Source organism: Canis lupus, chromosome X (assembly GCF_048164855.1).
Source record: "Canis lupus baileyi chromosome X, mCanLup2.hap1, whole genome shotgun sequence".
Taxonomy (NCBI): domain Eukaryota; kingdom Metazoa; phylum Chordata; class Mammalia; order Carnivora; family Canidae; genus Canis; species Canis lupus.
The window spans coordinates 40,517,206-40,537,327 of NC_132876.1; the positions used below are offsets into that span (position 1 = coordinate 40,517,206).

A 20,122-nucleotide genomic window follows, 5' to 3' on the forward strand; every position below is an offset into this window, starting at 1 on the left:
TTGGTAGGTCTGCTTTCTGGACTGTGATGCCAGCAGGTTCACCTGCATGACAGCATTGCAATTCAGAGCCTCCCTGCCAAGTCAAGAAGCGCTGCAGGCAAGAAGGCTGGGTTTATGCAGTCCTAGGAGCCAATGCATGTGTCACACATTGCCAAAAAGCATAAGTGGCCTGCCTACCTCTGTCAGACTCTGTGTATGGGGCGGGGGTTGTGGGGGCATGCTCAGTGAAGGGGAAATGAGAGACCTGGTTAAGAACTGGGTGGAGGGGTGCCTGAGTGGCTCAGTGGTTGAGCATCTGCCTTTGGCTCATGTTGTGATCCTGGGGTCCTGGGATTGAGTCCTGCATCAGGCTCCCTGCAGGGACCCTACTTCTCCCTCTGCCTATGTCTCTGCCTCTCTCTCATGAATAAATAAAATCTTAAAACAAAGGAACTGGGTAGAATCTAAATAAGGCTTGCAGGTGCCATATATCCAAATAAGTTTGGTGGTTGAGGGGTGGACAGGAGGAGTGTATCTTCAGCCATTAGGTCCATGCTTGGTCCCAGGCTAATTTTCTTCTAAACCCACACTTTCCTTTTCCCCTCCCTGTTCCATTTTGCAGTAGAGGGGGACAGGGAGGGGGTCGGGGACACAAGTGGACCTTTGCAGGCTGCTTCCCAGGTTCTGGTGGGTTTGGCCAACTGAAGGCCCTGGCCAGACACTGGGAGGCAGGAGAAAGAGCTCTTTCTTCCCCTCCCTCTTGGCTTGGTGGGATATCCGCAGCATTGACTACATCTCACCCTGTGATTCCAGCACTGCTGACCAGGTTTACTGTGGCTCAGCATTTAGGTTGCAGCGTAGGAGCTCCCTTCAGTGTGGCTCATCTCTGGGTTGCCTCATTGTCCTCAGCTTGGCATCAAAGCTCTCGCCTCAGCTGTGCAACCAGTTTTGCACACTGAATTGTTTCTCCCTTAAATATTCAGTGGTTCCTGTTATCCCAGTTGGAACAGGCTGATCAATCCTCTGCCAGCTGACAGTGAGGATTCCTTCTTTGCACTAGTCAGTTTTCATTGTGGAATGCGAGGCCTCAAGAGACCTATCTAGGAAATCTGGGCGGGAGACAAGGGCACAGAAGAGGTCCAGAGAATTAGAAATGGGGGTCATATTCAGGAGAGTCTAGGCTCCTAAGAGGTCCCTGAAACGAGAAGGAAGCAAGAACAGAAAAAAAGCAGCAGAGCTTGTTTTGCCACTTCTGGTGTTCACCCTGTCCCGACCTGTGGGTGCTGGAGGTATCTTCTGCTTTGGCAGAGAGCAAGTCGAAACCTAGAAAGAGAGGACAGCTGAGGCCCCTGAATTGGCTTCAGAAACATGGAAAGAAAAGCTCTGGAGTGTGGTTGGCCTGCCTGTAGAAGGAGGCTGCGTTCTAATTGGAAGGAGGGGCACAAACCCAGAGGTCCCAGCCATCCCATCCAGGAGTCTGCCTAATGGGCCAGTATCAAACAGTCCCAGGGAAGGGATTTGCTTGAGGCTGAGTGGTGAGGATTTCAACAGCAACAGAAACTATGGAGGACTGTCCCCAGGACAGGAATCGCTTCACTGCATTTGCTTGCAAACTGTGTTTGGGACTGTAGAGACCCAGCCACAGCTCTGGAGTCTCATTCATCAGCCACTAATTGACTATGTGACCTTGTAAAACAAGGAGAGGGCAGTCTGGCCCCCTGCTTACCTAAAAGGACACTTTCCGAGTACCCAATACACATCAGACTGTAATTCCAGCTCAGGGGAGATACAAGAGCAGATGCCTGAGAAATGCTCCCTACCGGGGGCTGAAAAAGAAAAGAGAATGGAGGGACCCTTTATCAGGTTTTTTAAAGAAAGGATTATCAGTTGGGATATCAGTGACGGTAACAATATCATTGTTTATGAAAATAGCCTTAATTTTTTTCAAATGCATAATCAAGTACATAGAGGTCGATGCTATAATAACTGGGATTTTTTTCCAAAATATTTTTTTAATTTTTTTTTTATTTATTTGTGATAGTCACAGAGAGAGAGAGAGAATGAGGCAGAGACACAGGCAGAGGGAGAAGCAGGCTCCATGCACCGGGAGCCCGACGTGGGATTCGATCCCGGGTCTCCAGGATCGCGCCCTGGGCCAAAGGCAGGCGCCAAACCGCTGCGCCACCCAGGGATCCCTTTTTCCAAAATATTTTTAAATTTAATTTTAGTTTTATTTATTCATGAGAGACACACAGAGAGAGGCAGAGACATAGGCCGAGGGAGAAGCAGGCTTCGTACAGGGAGCCCAACGTGGGACTTGATGCCAGGACTCCGGGATCATGCCCTGGGCCAAAGGCAGATGCTCAACTGCTGAGCAACCCAGGCATCCCTTTTTCTCCAAAATATTAAGGCAAAGCATAAAAAAGAGAAAGGGGAGGAGGAGATGAATAAAGAGAACATGAGAAATCTTGATGGCTACTGAATCTGGATAATGGGTTCATAGGGGGTCGTTACGCTGTTCTACTTTTGTGTGTGTGCAACACGTTTCATAATATATTTTTGAAAACCTACATTTTAGAGCAAGACTTGGGTTCAACCCCATTCATTCAGGCAACAAATATGTATAGAGTAATATGGGATGCCAGCACTCAGCACAGGTGGATATAAGGGGCACAACACAAACCAGGTCAGGATTTTCAAATGCAGGAAAGGCACTAGATGTTAGGTGGCCAGAAAAAAAAAAAAAAAGACAAATGTCCATTTTGTCTGTCTATGTTCTTTCTAATCTCTGTTCATTCTGATGCAACTTTCCACTTGAGAGGGCCAAATTGCTCTTTTTTAAATTTATTCATGAGAGACACAGAGAGAAAGAGAGAGACAGAGACAGGTAGAGGGAGAAGCAGGCCCCATGCAGGGAGCCTGACGTGGAACTCGATCCGGGGTCTCCAGGATCACGCTCTGGGCTTAAGGCAGCACTAAACCGCTGAGCCACCCAGGCTGCCAGGGCCAGAGTGCTCTTTAATGAATTCTATGATCTCCGGAGGCAGAAGCCACTTCAACCTGGAAGGGCACTGGAGCTCTCTTTTTGCCACCTTTGCTGCTGTAGCCAGTGGCACAGCAAGTAGGAAGTCCTTTACAGGGAGGGCCCTCTGGTGTGGGCTGCATTTCCAGGGCACTGAGCCCCTCTATAGGCTTACCCAATCCTCATTCCTAGGAGATTTCAGAGCCTCCAAGGGACACTCTGGAGTCAAGTGTACATCACCCTCTCCCTCCCTCACCCGTTTCTAGCCCTCAACCCTGCACAAGATGTTGTAACTGAAATCAGGTGGGAAACGAGGCCTCTCAAAATTTAGACCTGCGTTGGAATCCTGGTTTCACTGACTCACTGTCAGTATGACCCTGAGTAAGTCACCTCCTGCTCTGAGCCTCCATTCTCTCTTCTGTAAAATCATGTGCAGAGGGCCCCACTCCCTTACAAGGTCATGTGAGGGTTACTGGGGAAACACATGTAGAGTGCTTACGCTGCACCAGATACAAGGTAAATCCTCCCCAAAGTGAGTACTGCTATTGCTGAAGGAGAGGTCAGGAAAGCATCCATCCTTCTGCTCTGGTGAAGCAGGGAAACAGGAATTGAGGTCTCTCTGGATCACAGTCTGAGGATCCGGCTGCAGGTCTCCTTTTTACCATGGAACCTAAAGCAAAAGACTCAATGTGCTTTCCCACTGAGCTAGGGATCACACAGAGGCCCTGGATAAGGTGGAGACTCTCTGGCCTGGGGGGCACTGTATGATTTTAGAGGAAACTCAAGAATGGAACCCAGTTCTTTTTTATTTTTATTTTTTTATGGAACCCAGTTCTGAGCCCACACCAGAGGTTTTGGGCAGATTCCCACAAGGCACCCCTGAAGCATCCTATATACATTCCCTGCCTTTCTGGTCAAATGCTCTGCCTGGACCCCAACAGTTATCTAGAAGTTGCCATTGAGTTGAGCAGGATCTTTGGCCCTATATTATTTTAGATCCAGAAGCCCCAGACACTAGCTCAGGATCTGGGAGTATGAGTCTGGGGACAGGCCAGCACCTGCTGAACGAATCCCACACAGCCCTGGGTAGCTGATTAGACATGTAAAGGGATTGTCTGCTCTCCCTGAAGGCCAAATAAAATATCAAGAAGCAACCTTGTGGTACAGTGTATGGATTCCATTTTCTAAGAGAAGGAGCAAAAGCATGGAGAAGATAAGTGGATCATCCACCATGGTCCAACAAGGGAGCCAGAGCTTGCAAGGAGCTGCAGGTCTCCTCATCCTCCAACTAGCACCCTTCTCTTGGCTTCCCTGCTGGCTCCTAGTGTATCTTGGTGGCAAGTGGCCCTCAGGCCAGGGTAGGCAAGGGGGAGAATGGGGAGAGGAGGTGAGATCCCTAGAAGAAGAATTCTCCTTCTCAAATAAGGGTGACTTGGCCATGGTTTGTTTTAAATAAACACGTTGAAGGCTTTATTTAATTCATGAGTGAGGAAGCCAGAAGATATCAATGCGTGTAAGGGACAGCTCAGCACGGCAGACATTTGTACTCATTCAAGGAGTGCTAAACCGAATTTACAAATACATGTAAGACAAAAAAAAAATTGGTCAATGTTCACAGCAATAATCAATTATATTCCACCAGACACCAGACCTATATAATCTAATCCCCAGAGCCTCCAGAATTAGACCGAGAGGGTATCCAGTCATGTCTTTCTCCAAAATAACATTGGGAGGAGCCGATCCAATTATTTCTTTTGCTCATTTCGAAATCTTCTGCAATTTTTCATACACCTGGAAACTGCAGAGATGTTGGGGGTTCTGGACCTGTCCATTGCTTGTTATGAGGCAGAGGAATCTTCAGAAGCATGGATGGCGGGATAGTAGTGGAAAGAGCATGGACCTTGGGAGCAAGGGGGTGCGGGGCTCAGAGCCTGCTTTCTGCTCTTCTGAATGGTGTGACCTTGGGCAGAGTACTTGATCTCATTGAGCTTCAGCTCAGTGCCTCCTCACTTGTAAGATGGAAATAAGGAATGGTAGTATCCACCTCATATGATTGTTATGGTGATCAAGGATGAAGATAAAGTGCCTGGTCCATAGTCACTGGTCAATAACCATAATAGCCAACATTGAATAGGTGCCTACTGTAAGACAGGTAATGGGATAAGCAATTTACACGCCTTCTCTTATTTATCCCTTATAATGACTATGAAATAAGTGCTGTGATTAGCTCCTTTCATAAGAGGGAAAAGTGAGGCTCAAGGCAGTCAACTGGCTCAAGATGAGATAGCTAATTAGTGATGCTACCAGTATTTGAACCCAGGCAGCGGACGTACAGCTAAAGCTCTTAAGTTCTCTACTGTCTCCCTATTCTCCTGGGAGATGTGGTCTCTGGGGGAAGCAGGCCTGGGAGCAGAAGGGCAACGTGTGCAACGTCTCCAGCCTTATACTTTCAAAACCACCTGCAGCCCCCCTACCCCCAGCCCAGCTCACCCAATCACATTCATGCACACGCGTATCATCAAATATTTTGATTAACGCCTCCTCAGTACTTCTCATCCGCTTTCATTTTGTGGGCTACAGAGAACCAAAACTTTGAGGCCCCAAGACCCTTGCTGCCCCTGACCCCTCCCGGTGCCTCTGAGGGTTGAAGCAATCAGTAACTTAGTACATCCACTGAGTCATTTTGCCGTAAGCCACAGCTACTTTCCAAACGCTCTAGGCATAATAAGCTAACTATATAAATTTCCAATCAAATGCAGACTTAAAAATTGCTGGAAAATTTAGCATTTAAGTCTTTCACTCCATCTTGGGCCTTGGACCCCATTTTCGTTCCACATACATTCAAAGCTGGTAGATGAATAATTGCCTGATATTTAATGTGACACAAAACATTTTGGACATGTTATTTTAAATGTCTAATCAATATGAATTCATTTGTCATTCTTTCCTACAAGCATGGATCATATTAAACTCATCTGTGATTCATGAGAATCTAAAAAAAAAAAATAGTCCCATGGGAATTTTATCTTAATTCAGTATAACTGGTCTTTCTAAGGGAAACATTATCCATTATCTGTTTGCTCTTCTGAACAAAGAGTTCATTGATAATTGTTCATCATAGGAGAAGCATAATATTTTTCATATTCTTTTCCGTCTTTGACAAAATCATAGGTAAAAGCCGGCTATGTCTGTGTGATGCTGCAAGATCCAAATGAATAAAAAGGAGGAGGTGATGTTGTTCAGTGACTAGGCTGTTTGGTTTGTGCACTACTTGCCAACATCTGGGTGTTTGGCGGGAGAGGATTGACAGTGTATGCTTTTCAACCACATATGACGGCTTTGTGTATATCAACGGCTTCTCACTGAACAACTTGGATGCCTCCTTTATGAGACAATATATGGAAGCAACGAGAAGTTAAAAATGGAAGGCATAGACAAAGGGGAAATTGTGGCAGAAGACATTCCTAAAATGGTTCTGTCACTGCCATGGGGTTGTAGCCCTAGAAAAAGGATTTGCAAATTTTCTACATTAAAGCAGTATGGGAAGGCTGCAATCACGATGTAGAAAATTGTGGTTACAGGGTTCCTGGGTGGCTCAGTCTATTAAGCCAGTGACTCTTGATTTCAGCTCAGGTCATGATCTCAGGGTCATGGGATTGAGGCCTGTGTCAGGCTGCATGCTCAGCAGGGAGTCTGCTTGAGATTCTTTCTCTCTCTCTCTGCCCCTCTTCCTGCTCTCTCTCTCTCTTTCTCTCAAATAATAAACAAATAAATCTGAAAAAAGAAAACCATGGTTACTATTTTAAACAAGAGGAAAAAGAAATCATCAATATTACACCACTTATCAGGAAATTAGGCTAAGCCGTGCTTATTATTCCATATTCACCATGGACTGATGTAATGCCCCGATCATGATGCTTGGGGAAACAATGACTTGCCCATGAATTCAGGAGTCCAGAACCCATGTGGCAGTCACATGTACTCTTAATACACTATTCAATTGTAGCTCTGAATTGAGTCAGTGGACATTCACAGCCTCAGTGTGAATGTGTGGAAAACCATACAAGGGGATTTCATTATAGAAAAGCAAACCCAGAAAAACTCAGTAGAAACACTGAAAAGCAATACAGAAGAGCAGAGCTTTTGGCACACAGTTTAAAACTACAGATCAATAGAATGCAACTTAAAATCGTGGAAGGAAATAGGTAAAGCGAAAGAGCTTCACAGTGATTCTCCCCAATTTCCACTCCAGAGTGAACCAGCCTCCTTTTGAAATTGCGATTACTCTGAATTACCACGTTTCAGTTGACAAAAAGTAGATAGGAAAGAGTAGCAACCAGCTGCTTTTTCACCACTGAGGCTGGCTCAAGAGTAAATAAGTTTTAATGGCCATGGAAAATAAAGGCATATTGCAGAAAGGGAAAATTCTTTCTTGAAAGACCTCATGGTCAAAATCTAGATGAAAAACCAATTTCACCTTCTTGACTTCACTGATAAGGTTCACTGGATGAGGCAGCAGATGGGTTGGAGTAAGCAGACAATTTAGTCAATACATCTCAACCCCTCCTGAAAGCTAGCCAGGATCCAAGAACTCACCAGAACCTTCTCTATTGGGCTGTATGACAGCATGTGCAATTTCTACTTAGCCTTGTGCTTTGGGGCTCTACAGCAGTGAGGAGTCCCCTGAGATCCTTTGAGCATATTCAATTCACTTAGCTTCAAGATATCCAGGAGGTCTGATTTCAAGATAAAAGATTGAAAAGCTGCTTCTGAATTGTAACTTCTCAAACACTGTAGTCAAAAGCAGTGCTGATATTCTTGTCGTTCTTCGATGCGAATAGGTGATCAGATTTATTAGCATATATGTATATATATTTTCCCCTGCAATTAAATATGATTTGTGCCTTGAAGTTTAAAAAAGAGAGCTTGTAAACATTTTACTTTTTTAAGCTGCAGTTACCCTTATATTTTTAAAGAGATCTTTCACACGGAACTAGTAGGGACCCCATGTTGCATAGATTTGTGTACCTTGTAGAAATGTAGCAAATACTAATTTAATCAGAGATCCCATCTGCTTCTTTTAAAACCATTGTTTAATGTGGGCATACATTTTTTTAAAGATTTTATTTATTTATTCATGAGAGACACACACAGAGAGAAAGGCAGAGACACAGGCAGAGGGAGAAGCAGGCTCCACACAGGGAGCCCGAAGTGGGACTCGATCCCAGGTCTCCAGGATCACACCCTGAGCTGAAGGTGGCACTAAACCACTGAGTCACCCAGGCTGGTGGGCATGCATTTTAACTATATATCAATGTGTATATGCTGTGGCACCCTAATCACATTCAATTTGCAATGTTTTCTATTGGGGAAACATTGTATTTTGTTCAAATGGAAAAAAACCCAACACTAATCATTAAATGGGGGACAGACAGACTTCCAGTGCTTTGGGTAAACAAACAAGCTGACTCAGTGTCCTTGGTGAAACAAAACTTTTTCTGAGAGCCAGGAATCCAATAAACACAGGATGTGTCTATGCCTCTCAGTCTGTTCTTTGCAATTGGAATCATAGTCTGCAACGACTTGACTCTGGACTGTCCCTCCCTTCCTTCCTTTCTTCCTTTCTTCCTTCCTATCAAACTGTCAGCATAGAGCTTTTCACCGTTCTGGCTCTGAAGATTGAATACTCCTGAGAACATGCTAAATTCCAGGTTTAAAGTGTGTGTGTTTGTGTGTGTGTGTGTGTGTGTGTGTGTGTGTGTGTTGGCCAGGGGTTACTGACTATCCACATTTGCAAAAGAATGATAAATTTCAGTCACACCTGTCTTCATGGGAGCAAGAAGTTAATCTGTGGCAGAACAAAATGGCAGAAACAGGACAAAATCCCAGACCTTTCGACTCCCTGTCCAGGGCTATTTCCATTGTCCTAAGCAGCCTCACCCATTGATAAAATGTTTTGGCACTTGGGTGTACACCAACAAATATTTCTCAAGCCATATCCTACAGAAAACTAGTCAGGAATTAATAAATAATCCTTAGTCAACTAAAGCTGAGAAATGCTTTGTATTCTATCTACACTTGGAGATTTGCCATGCATGTTAGCATTTTAAAGGCTCTGAGAAGACTTGCAGTAAACAGTTCTGCTTAATTTTATTTAACTCAAAATCTTCCAACCTTATCAGACGATGGATCCTATTAACTATGGATCCTATTAATAATGCCTATTAACACCTTACAGTGTTCTATAACGTGTAATTTGGAAAATGCTAGTAAACGAAGTCAGTAATGTGAATTAAACTGTACTTACTATGCTTTGGACACTGCTTAAGGAAATACCACTGGTTTCTTGGACAGTTCATGCTTTCTTTCTTTCTTTTAAAAAATACTTTATTCATTTATTTGAGAGAGATTTCTTTCTTTTTAAAAAGATTTTATTCATTTATTTGAGAGAGAGAGAGAGAGAGAACCAGAGAGAGACAGCACAGGCCAGGAGAGGGGCAAAGGGAGAGGGAGAAGCCGTCCCCCATTGAGCAAGAAGCCCAATGCGAGGCCACATCCCAGGACCCCGTGATCATGACCTAAGCCAAAGGCAGACACTTAACTGACTGAGCCACTCAGATGGTCCCAGTTAATGCTTTCCCCACTGCATACATTGCATGCTTTCCCCCACAGTCTTTTTTCTTCCGGTTGCTAACTTTTGCTGAGATCTCTCAAATTAACTACTCTCAGGACAACTACCTTGTTGATCTAAAGCAATGGTTCTTAAAGTCTGATCCTCGAATCAGTGGCATCGGCATCACCTGGGAACTTGTCAGAAATGCAAATTCTTGGGCCTCACTCATTTCAGGACCACCAAATCAGAAACTCTGGGATAGAGTGCCACAATTTGCGTTTTAACAAGCCCTCCAGGGGATTCTGATGCACCCTCAGGTTTGAAAATCCCCGATCTTCTATGGAAAAGCTTTAAACCACTTTCCCTACATCTGTTATTATTTCATTTTGCCTCTTATCACTCAGAAAACAGCCAAGATAAAGAAAGGTGCCTACATCATATGACATGTACCTACATAATAGTCCCTTCCATATCCCATCCTTAGATCAAAAGACAGTTCCTTTGGCAAATAAATCACTCATTCCCTCTTTTGATATATTCAGTTTAGGATAAAAAGCTTTGCATGAAATATGTGGAGATTATCCCTTAAGCCAGCCTATCCACACCAAGCAGCTTGCCCCACCAAGTCATTGCAATGCTGAAACATCTTAAAGGCACCAGACATAGTTGTCTCTGAACAATAAGCCATTTATACACACACAAGTTTCAAAGGAAAGCTATACTATAAGTTTTTCACAGTCCTACTGATCAACAAGCCAACGAATATCTACTGAGTGCCTCTCCAGTGCAAGACACTGTGCCCACGCTCTAGGCTTTCAGAGAACACGATGTGGACCGCCTGTCCCCTGGGATGTTACACGCAGTTTCAGAGAGACAGCTATCCTATCAAAAACCATTCAACTGCACTGAGTAGTGACCAGAAAGTGCCAGAAGAATGCTATTAAGCAATATCTGGACTGGAAAGATACATTATTGAAAGAACATTGAGTTGAGAAGCAGAAAACGTGGGTTGGAGTTCTCCGTGTCCCACTTAATAGCTCTGTGACCTTGGGCAAGTCATAACCTGTATGGGTTTTAATTAATACTCTGTAAATTAAGGGTAATAATACTACACATGCCCCAAAGCAGGGAATGGAAATGGATGTGCTCTTTTAAAAAAGCTTTTTATTTATTTGAGAGAAGGAGAGAGAGAGAGAGAGAGTGCATGGGCAGGGGAAGAGGCAAAGGGAGAGGGAGAAGCAGGCTCCCTGCCAAGCAGAGAGCCCAATGCAGGGCTCAATCTCAGGACCCCGAGACCATGATCTGAGCTGAAGGCAGATGCTTAACTGACTGAGCCACCCAGGTGCTGCCAAATGTGCTCTTGAGGTAGCTTTCAGTATAAGACCCACGATTCTGGGATCCCTGAGTGGCGCAGCGGTTTGGCGCCTGCCTTTGGCCCAGGGCGCGATCCTGGAGACCCGGGATCGAATCCCACGTAGGGCTCCCGGTGCATGGAGCCTGCTTCTCCCTCTGCCTGTGTCTCTGCCTCTCTCTCTCTCTCTCTCTCTCTGACTGTCATAAATTAAAAAAAAAAAAGACCCACGATTCTAAGAGGTCTGAAATGGAAAAGTCTGTAGGTGCAAGCAGGGGTGAATTAGCCATGGTGCTAGAGAATTCATGCTCTAGCCCAGGGTTGCCAGGTCTTCTGATTTTTCTAGAGAAACAGAAATACTTATTTTGTGTGACACTTGCCCACTAAAATTTTTTTGGCAGCTAATTCTAAAGTTTTATAATTGGGTCAAACAAAACATGTCTGTGAGCCAAATGTTTTGGTCATATTGCTAACTGGTAACCTCAGCACTAGACAGGATCCACAGAAGTCTTCACAAGGAAGATGGAACTGTGGGGATTTTTGCTGAGGTTGAAGTGAAATGGTGTGATCAGTGTAATTGTGACAATGCCTCACTTCAAACCAAGTCAATATTTTTTTGCTCTCCACATTTTCATTTGGTATTATATAAAGGCATGGCTGCAGTCAATTACAGACTACTTAAATAGCTCCTCCTTAAAGCTCTCCCTGACCAGGCCAGCCCCAAGTGCTCTCTCTCCCTTCTTGGAGTTCCCATTGCAATTATTTTCCATGCAATTCATTTAGCAATTAATCACACAGTGCTTTGTGGCACCTTTTCTTTTGTGGTCTTGAACTGCTATTTAAACATGTTATAATTATTTAAGTGTCCATATGTTTGTCTTTACTTCCCTCTAAGTTAGTAAGCTCTTTGAGAATGGAGGCCAGATCTTATTCTTTTACACTGCCTGACAGAGAGTAGAATAGTCTGTTTTGGATTTAATTTTAAAGGAGAATAGTAGAAAAGAGTAGTATACCTAAGGGAATCTCTCAGCTGATTTTTAGATCGTACTCTCTCCAATATAGTCTGTGCTCTTGATTATATGCGAACTTGTACATTTCTATTTAGTAAACATAGCTTCAAAACAGTGAAAAGATAACACAGGGGATGAGAGGAAATATTTACAAACGCTTATCAGACAGGGCACTTGTATCCAGAATACATAAAGAACTGTTACAACCCTGTAATAGAAAGACAATGCAATTTTAAAATGAGCAAAGGATTTGAATAGACATTTCTCTAACGACATAAGAATGGCTAATGAGGACATGAAAAGATGCTCCACATCAACAACCATCAGGGAATGGCAAATTAAAATCACAATGAGATACCGTTTCACACCCTCTAGGATGGCTTTAATAAAATAGATAACAAGTGTTGATGAAGATGTGGAGACATTGGAACTCTCATTGCCACCACTGGCAGGAATGTAAAATAGTCCAGCCGCTGTGGAATCTAGTTTGGTAGTTCCTCATACTGTTAAACACAGTGTCACCATCTGATCTGGCAGTTCCAATCCTAGGTATGCACCCAAAAGAATTGAAACCATATTTTTCTTTCTTTTTTTTTGAAACCATATTTTTCATACACAAGCCTGTAAATGAAAGTTCATAGCAGCATTACTCATAATAGCCAAACCAACCCAAATGCCAATCATCTGAGGAATGGGTAAACAAAATGTGATGTACCAATACAATGGAACAGTATTCGTCCATAAAAAGGAATGAAATACGGAGACATTCTACAACAGGGATGGACCTTGAAAACATTACACTAAGTGAGAAAAGTGAATCACAAAAGACCCGGTGCTGTATAGGTCCATTTATATGAAATGTATATGAAGAGGCAAACCTATAGCAAATAGATTGGTGGTTACTTGGGGCTGAGGAAGGGAGGCAGGGATGGGAATGGCCACATGCTAATGGCTCCAGGGTTCCTTCTGGGGGTGATGCCAACGTTACAGAATTAGATTGTGGGGATAGCTGCACAACTCTGTGACTATATTAAAAACCACTGAACTGTATACACGGGCGAATTCTGTGGTTTGACCGTCTACGAATGATGTCTCCATAAAGTTGTTAAAACAATAATAGCCAGTATTTAAATAGCATCTATTGTGTTACAGTCTTCTAAACCTCCTAGATGTAGTAACTCATTTAATCCTCACAAAACCCCCAGAAGGAAGGTACTTTTACTGCCCCTATTTGACAGATGCAGAAATGAAGTCACACAAGCATGAAGGGATTAGCCAAAGGTCTCACAGTGGGGAGTGGTGGAGGTAGAATTCTAATCCAGGCCGTTTGCATCTAGAGTGTTCCATTCTTCCATGCTTGCCATCTCTCCATTATTCTGCTGGAGCGAGGAAGAGACAATCTTCACAGACTCAGACTAGGCTGAGAGTAAGGGTAGGGCAAGTTAACTAGCAAATAAGAGGGAAAAGGCTACAGAACAAACAAGGGGAATGGATTTATAAACATTTTGGCACCACAAGCAATTTGGTTACTCCTTCTGCCCATCCCAGGAAGAGTATGCACTTTGTACCTAATATGTGGGTGACTGTGTCTGATGAGCTATACGGGAGGCAGAGGGTGTCAGAGTAATCTGTACAGAATGGACTTTACAGTGATTCAGCAGGTCATGTCTGTTGCTTTCTAGAGGAGGGCACCCCAGTTCAGAGTGATCTATGAAATGGAGTGGAGATGACTCACATTTTCCTCTTGATTCCTAGGAGTAAATGGAATTATAATGCCTGCCAGACTCCCCTAGAGCCCCAAGTTTCAGAAGATAGCTAGGTTCATTTATTCTAGCACCGGTATTTATTAAGCTAAATGGGGGGGGGGGGACACAAAGTTGATGATGATGACCATTTTTGCAAACGTCCGCCATGTGCTAGGCTTTTCAGGTTCTGACTTATTTAATCCTTAAAACATCACCTTTGGGTAAGTATTATTATCACCCTATTTTACAGATGAAGAAGCTGAGATTCAAACCCAACTTTCTCTGACCCTGGTGCTCTTTCCACTATAATATACTCCCTCCCACCAATATTTAATGAGCCCATACTTACACAAGTCACTACAGGGTAATACAAAGGTCCTCTCCTCAAAACACTTATAAACCAGCTGAGTAGATAAGATATAAAAAATATTAAAGCAAAAGTTAAATAGTGCTATACCAATAATATACTCATATAATATGATAATGTAGGTATGTTATGTATGTATAAATATGCTCTCTATATAGAAACAACACAACATTAGGAGAGATGGGGATGCCCACTATTTATTCGACAGGCTCTGTTCTAAAGGTTTTGCAACTATGATCTCATTTATTCCACTTTATAGGTGAGGAAGCAGGCAAAAGGAGATGAAGTCATTGGCTCAGCACCAGATAGCTGGTAAGTAACAGTCAGGACTCGAATGTAAGCAAGATGCCTCCAGAGCCTCATCTTCTAGTCATTACATTGGATTTCCCTAAGTGCAGTACCATAACGAAGGTTTGGGGGGAAAATGCTAGGGGACCCCAAGGAAGAGGGCTATTAATCTATCTGGGGCAGTCAGTAAAGGTTTCCCACAGCATGCAAAAGTTGTGTTGGGTCTTAAAAGAGGGTAAGAATTTACTGGTGCAATAAGAGGAGAAAGGGTGTTTTGAGCAGAGGGAACAACATGCTCATGAACTTCTGCAAAGACCTAGTTTATCTGAGGAACATTGAAAAGTTCAGTATGACTGGAGGCTAGAGTATGTTGGGATGACGAAGAGGTGGGAAGAAGCAATGCTAGTGGAGGATGAGACTGGAGAAGTAGGCTGGGCAGTCAGAGTGAAGGTATGCACAGCAGAAGAATGAATAAAAGTGAGCTGGACCAGGATGTCGACCGTGAGATTCTCCCTCTTTTTTTATTCACTCTTGATTTTTCCAAGCCTGGGCAATGAGTCTTGCTAATGGAAAGGAGATGATCCATGGTGGTAAAGAAGATTATCATGGAGAAGTCTCCTGGAAGAAAGAGTCTCATATACACACTTGAGAAAGAGACATTTACCCTCCTCTAATCTACCATTAGGTTAAGTGCAAGCATAGGTTAATCAATACCCACTCAACTACCATATATACACACACTGGGAAGAGGGATGGTTCTGAGATCAGGAGGAAGAAGCTACTAGTTAGCTTGTTTCAAGAGTTTCTCACCTGAGGTCTAACTCCTTAGTTGTCCCTTCATCGACAGGCCTGGGGGAAGAATATCCTTTGGTTCCTTTGCTACTTCCCTGTGCAAAACTAAGAGAGTTCTACTGTGTCCTATGGGCAATGGACTGCCAATGAGGGTTTATAAGCAGGGAAGTATTAGGAGGCTCAGTCTTGAGGTTGATTGGAGCCTGAGCTACAGGGAGGAAGGGACTAACTAGAAGCAGGAAGCCTAGTCCAGGTGAGAGAGGATATGGAGTTTAACACCATTGACCCATTGGTGGCGGTCAGGAGAAGTGCCTCAACTCAGGATAGGCTTCCAAGGTAGACTAGCAGCCACTTGGTGACCAACTGACTACAGAGAATAAGGGAAAAGGAGAGAGGACTCTGGGACACAGCCAACTATTCTGACAAGTGAATTTGACAAACTCATCACTTTGGGAGGAGATTTGTTCACACTTGGCTACTTCCTGCGTAGTCTTCTAAAGCTAGTGAGCTTGCCTTGGTTGTCTGACTGTGTTGACAGCAAAGCCAGCCATGGGTTACACCCTTCCTTCTTATCTCCTTTCTCTTTTCTCTCATTTAGTCTAGAACTCCATGGTTCTCCTCGGCCTCCTTTGTAGGTTCTCTTCTGCTCTTGTAACAAAAGGAATCGGAAGGGGCAGCCCGGGTGGCTCAGCAGTTTAGCGCCGCCTTCAGCCTGGGGCGTGATCCTGGGATCCCAGGATCAAGTCCCACATCAGGCTCCCTGCATGGAGCCTGCTTCCCTCTCTGGCTGTGTCTCTGCCTCCTCTCTCTCTCTCTCTCTCTCTCTCTCCCCCTCTCATGCATAAGTAAATAAAATCTTTAAAAATTAAAAAAAAAGGAATCAGAAAGTCTGGAAACGTCATTTCCACACCGCTCCTCCATGTCTCCCAGGTCCTCACTAATGGTAGCACTCTGGGTGCTGCTTCCCTTCCTCTGTGATTGGGACCTTGCTGACTCATATTCTGTTCAATAGAGTTCATTATAACCCACCATGCTCTTTCTTCCTAGACTTGTACATAATTATCTTGTGTTTGTGTGTGCTTTGTTTCCTCTCTGTGTTTTTCCACATGGCCTTCTGAATTTTTGCTACAGCATTTAAATACAAAGAGAAATTTCTTACTGAAGCATTGGCTTGGAGTGAATAAATTCTTTGCTAAGAGTTTATTTGCTAACATTCTTAGCAAAGAATTTTTTTAAAAGACTATCAACACCATAGAGGAGCCATGGATTCAGACCCAAATCATATTTATCTTCCTCCAGCACATCTGTCCAGGCCACTATCCTACTCCAGATGGTTGGAAAAAAGGTTGATGGAAAGAAGTTCATGTTTCTAAACCTTGTAGGCTCTGGCTGCAACATAATTTTGCAACCTTAACTCCTACTACTCTATATGTAGCTCTTCTTTTCCCATGCTTGTCCTTGCAGTCATGTTATTCATGCTAGCTTTCTTTCTCTTTCCCATTCCCATCTGTTGAAATGCCAGCTGCTCCTTTGTGTCTGGAAGGCCTGATTATGGTTAGGAATCAGAACTGGCTTTCAAAGCCAGATTTACTGCTTACTGACCGAGTGATCTTGGGCAAGTCATTTCCCCTCACTGAGACTCTTTCCTCATATGCAAATGCAGATCATAGTAATCTATTCTTAGAGGTGTAGTGAAGAATAAATTATATGACACAAATAGGTACACCTACTGAAGGGTCCATCACATAGTAAATGCTCAATAAATTATTGAATGCCTAAATTTCAGGGGATGTGGCAGACCCCCCCAAAGGCCATCCATGTATTTCAAAACAAGGAATCCCTGGAGTTTTATTCATCAATATTGGAAAGTCTACCTGAATGAAAAATAATATATTTGCTCCCCCATTTCCCACTGTCTTCCTCATCGCTCAAAAGTATGCTCGCATGTGACACACGTGAACATGTGCACGAGTATATGTGAAAGAATATGTGCTGGGGGGAAGGATAGGTATTTACCTCAGCAACTACATTTCAGAGTGAACTGAGGAAACAAGACTTGTTTTCAAAATAGGTAAAAACCACTCTAAGGCCAAGAGTGGACATAGAGGAAAAAAGTAGGGTTTAGCCGAAAACCATGATGGGCTGCATGGTTCTCCAGCTCTGAAGTTCCAGCTCATCACTGAAGGAAAATGAAGTCTCTTGAAATGAAGGAGACAGCCTGACAGAAGACTTCTGTGTCTTACAATTTAAAATAACACTAAAAGAACTGCTGAAAAAAGATCCTTCTCTTTTTTTGTGTCTCATAGAGAATTAATATCAGATGGAAATTAGAATCTTCCCAAACCATTTACTAAGAAAGTAGGCCACAAAAAGGCTCTTCCTGTGAACTATCATAGAAATGGAAAGCAATCAAGAATAGAACACCAGGGAGCAATTCAAAGGTGCAGTGAAAAGGGGATGGAGGTGGGATGATACTGAATATCATGAAAGAGCAAGCCTGTTGTTAAAAAGGAAACCCAGGGAGGGGCCTCAATATATCATCTGAGGTGTGAGCACAGTAGTGGGAACAGAGCATGAGAGTGAGCGAGGAACATGTAGAAGGAGCTGTGCTTGGTGTTAAAAGCGCACATCCCCGGGGGCGCCTGGGTGGCTCAGTGGGTAAGTGTCTCTTGATTTCAGCTCAGGTCACTACCTGAGGGTCACGATATCAAGCCCCATGTTGGGCTCAGCTCTAGGCATGGAACCTACTTGAGATTCTCTCCCTCCCTCTCCCTCTGCTCCTCCCTAATCCCATCCCCCTCTAAAATAAAAGTCCATATCCCACTAGATTGGCAGAGCCAGCAGTGGGGCACAGCAGTTGTCATTTCAGTGTCTCTAAGGACCACTCAAATGTGTCTTCCCAGAGAACAATTCCCAGAAGGGATTTGGGTGCCCCCCAGGGCACAATCAATTGGTAGCTGATTGGCAGTTGTGGCCATAATCATACCCTCCGTAGGGCTCTTCATAAATTGTTATTATTCATGGAAGTAGAGTTTCCTGGGGGGCACTATAATCACTCTAATCAGCACGACTCTTCAATTCATCAAATTCAACATAGTATTGAGCCACCCAGTATGTATTTGTGCTATGCTAGCACACCCAGGATCATTCGTTTATTGAGCACCTACTATATGTCAGGCATTGCTGTGAACCCTGGGAATAATGCAGTGACCAAAACAGACAAAAGAAAAAAAAACCCTGCTCTCCTGGAGTTGATTTAATGAGGTCAAAGAAGAATATAGCAAACTTATGCTACTGGGCCTCTCTGATACACCAGGCACTTTACATCCATTTAGTCTGGATGAATCTATGGAAAGATTTATAGTACCATTTTACAAAAGAGGAGACGAAAGCTCAAACAGATTCAAAACCAGGCCAAGCTTACACAGCCAAATAGTAGTGGTAGAACTGACATTTGAAGCCACCCATGTCTGTCTCATTCCAAAATCCACAAATTTCACCTTTTCAACTTTTTGACCTTCCACAGACCCTTAGGGTCAATTTCATCATGCTCAAGATTTAACTTTTAGAGACCACTGACAAACAGCCAATCATAAATGCCCAGATTATTTAAAGTTCAATGGGTTGGCCAGACCGTGGGGATATGGAGATGACAAGGCATAACCTCTGTCCTTTAACTCCTTTACTGAGTAGGTGGAGAGGCAATCTAGCAGAGTGGTCAAGAGCCCAGGTGTTGGGGAAAGACTACCTGGCTTCAAACCCTAGATCTGCCTCTGCATCATCTTGGGCAAGTTACTTAATTTCTGTGCCTTAGTTTTCCCACCTATAAAATGAGAATAATAAGTACCCACATCACGTAGGAGGTGGTACTGCAGGTATTGAAGAAGATAATAATAGCCAACACTTACATACTACTGATGATGTGCCAGGCACTATTCTAAGCAATTTATATATGTTAGCACTTTGATGTTGACCAGCAGTTCTCGAAGTGTGGCTCAGGGAACCCCTGGAGATCTGTGAGGTCAACAGTATTTTCATAAAAATACCAAGGCCGGTTTTTGCTTTTTTCACTTTCGTATTCTTACAAATGTATAGTGGAGTTGTCCAGAGGCTGCATGATGTGTGATCTAGCAATAGGTTGAATGCAGAAGCAGATGGGAGAATCCAATTATCTTCTCTTCATCCAAATATTAGAAAGATTTGCAAAAATAGGAAACAATGCTATTATCCTCACTATATTTTTGAGGAGTTTTGGAAAAAATAATTCTTTCTCATAAAAATGTTATTTGTATTAACATATGCAATAGGTTTAATATTGTCATTTAAATTTTTTTATTTTTAAAAAGATTTTATTTATTTATTTGAGAGACAGAGAGGGAGGAAGAGGGAGCACAAGCAGGGAGAGGGGCAGAGGGAGAAGCAGACTCCCCACTGAGCAGGGAGCCCAACACGGGGCTGGATTCTAGGCCCCTGAGATCATGACTTGAGCCGAAGGCAGACACTCAACCAACTGAGCCACCCAAGGGCCCCATGTGTGGCACTATTATCATTTTAATAAGATGATAAATAAATATATTTTTTAAATTTCTCAGTTTTGGGGCACCCGGGTGGCTCCGCGATTGAGCATCTGCCTTCGGCTCAGGTCATGATCCTGAGGTCCTGGGATCGAGTCTCACATGGGCTCCCCACAGGGAGCCTGCTTCTTCCTCTGCCTATGTCTCTGCCTCTCTCTCTGTGTGTCTCATGAATAAATAAATAAAATCTTAAAAAAATAAAACAAAAAAATAAAATTTCTTAGTTTTAATATATAACAAACTTAACATTGACAAATATAAGCCAAGTAAACAAATACTCTTTGAGGTCCTCAATAATTTTTAACCATGTAAAAATCCTGAAGCCAAAAAAATGCAAACCTGTGGTACACATGACACCCGAAAAGCATTCAGCACATGCCT

The 20,122-nt window shown here is 43.3% G+C and overlaps 1 protein-coding gene across 1 annotated transcript in view; it reads left to right on the top strand.

The window, feature by feature from the left end:
* Nucleotides 1–20,122, top strand: part of AMMECR1 (AMMECR nuclear protein 1) — a 231,784-nt gene that overhangs the window by 42,986 nt on the left and 168,676 nt on the right. Inside the window, exon 3 of the mRNA XM_072817532.1 lies at nt 14,347–14,399. The gene's annotated coding sequence lies outside the window, so the exon portion shown is untranslated. The remainder of the gene's footprint in view (nt 1–14,346; nt 14,400–20,122) is intronic.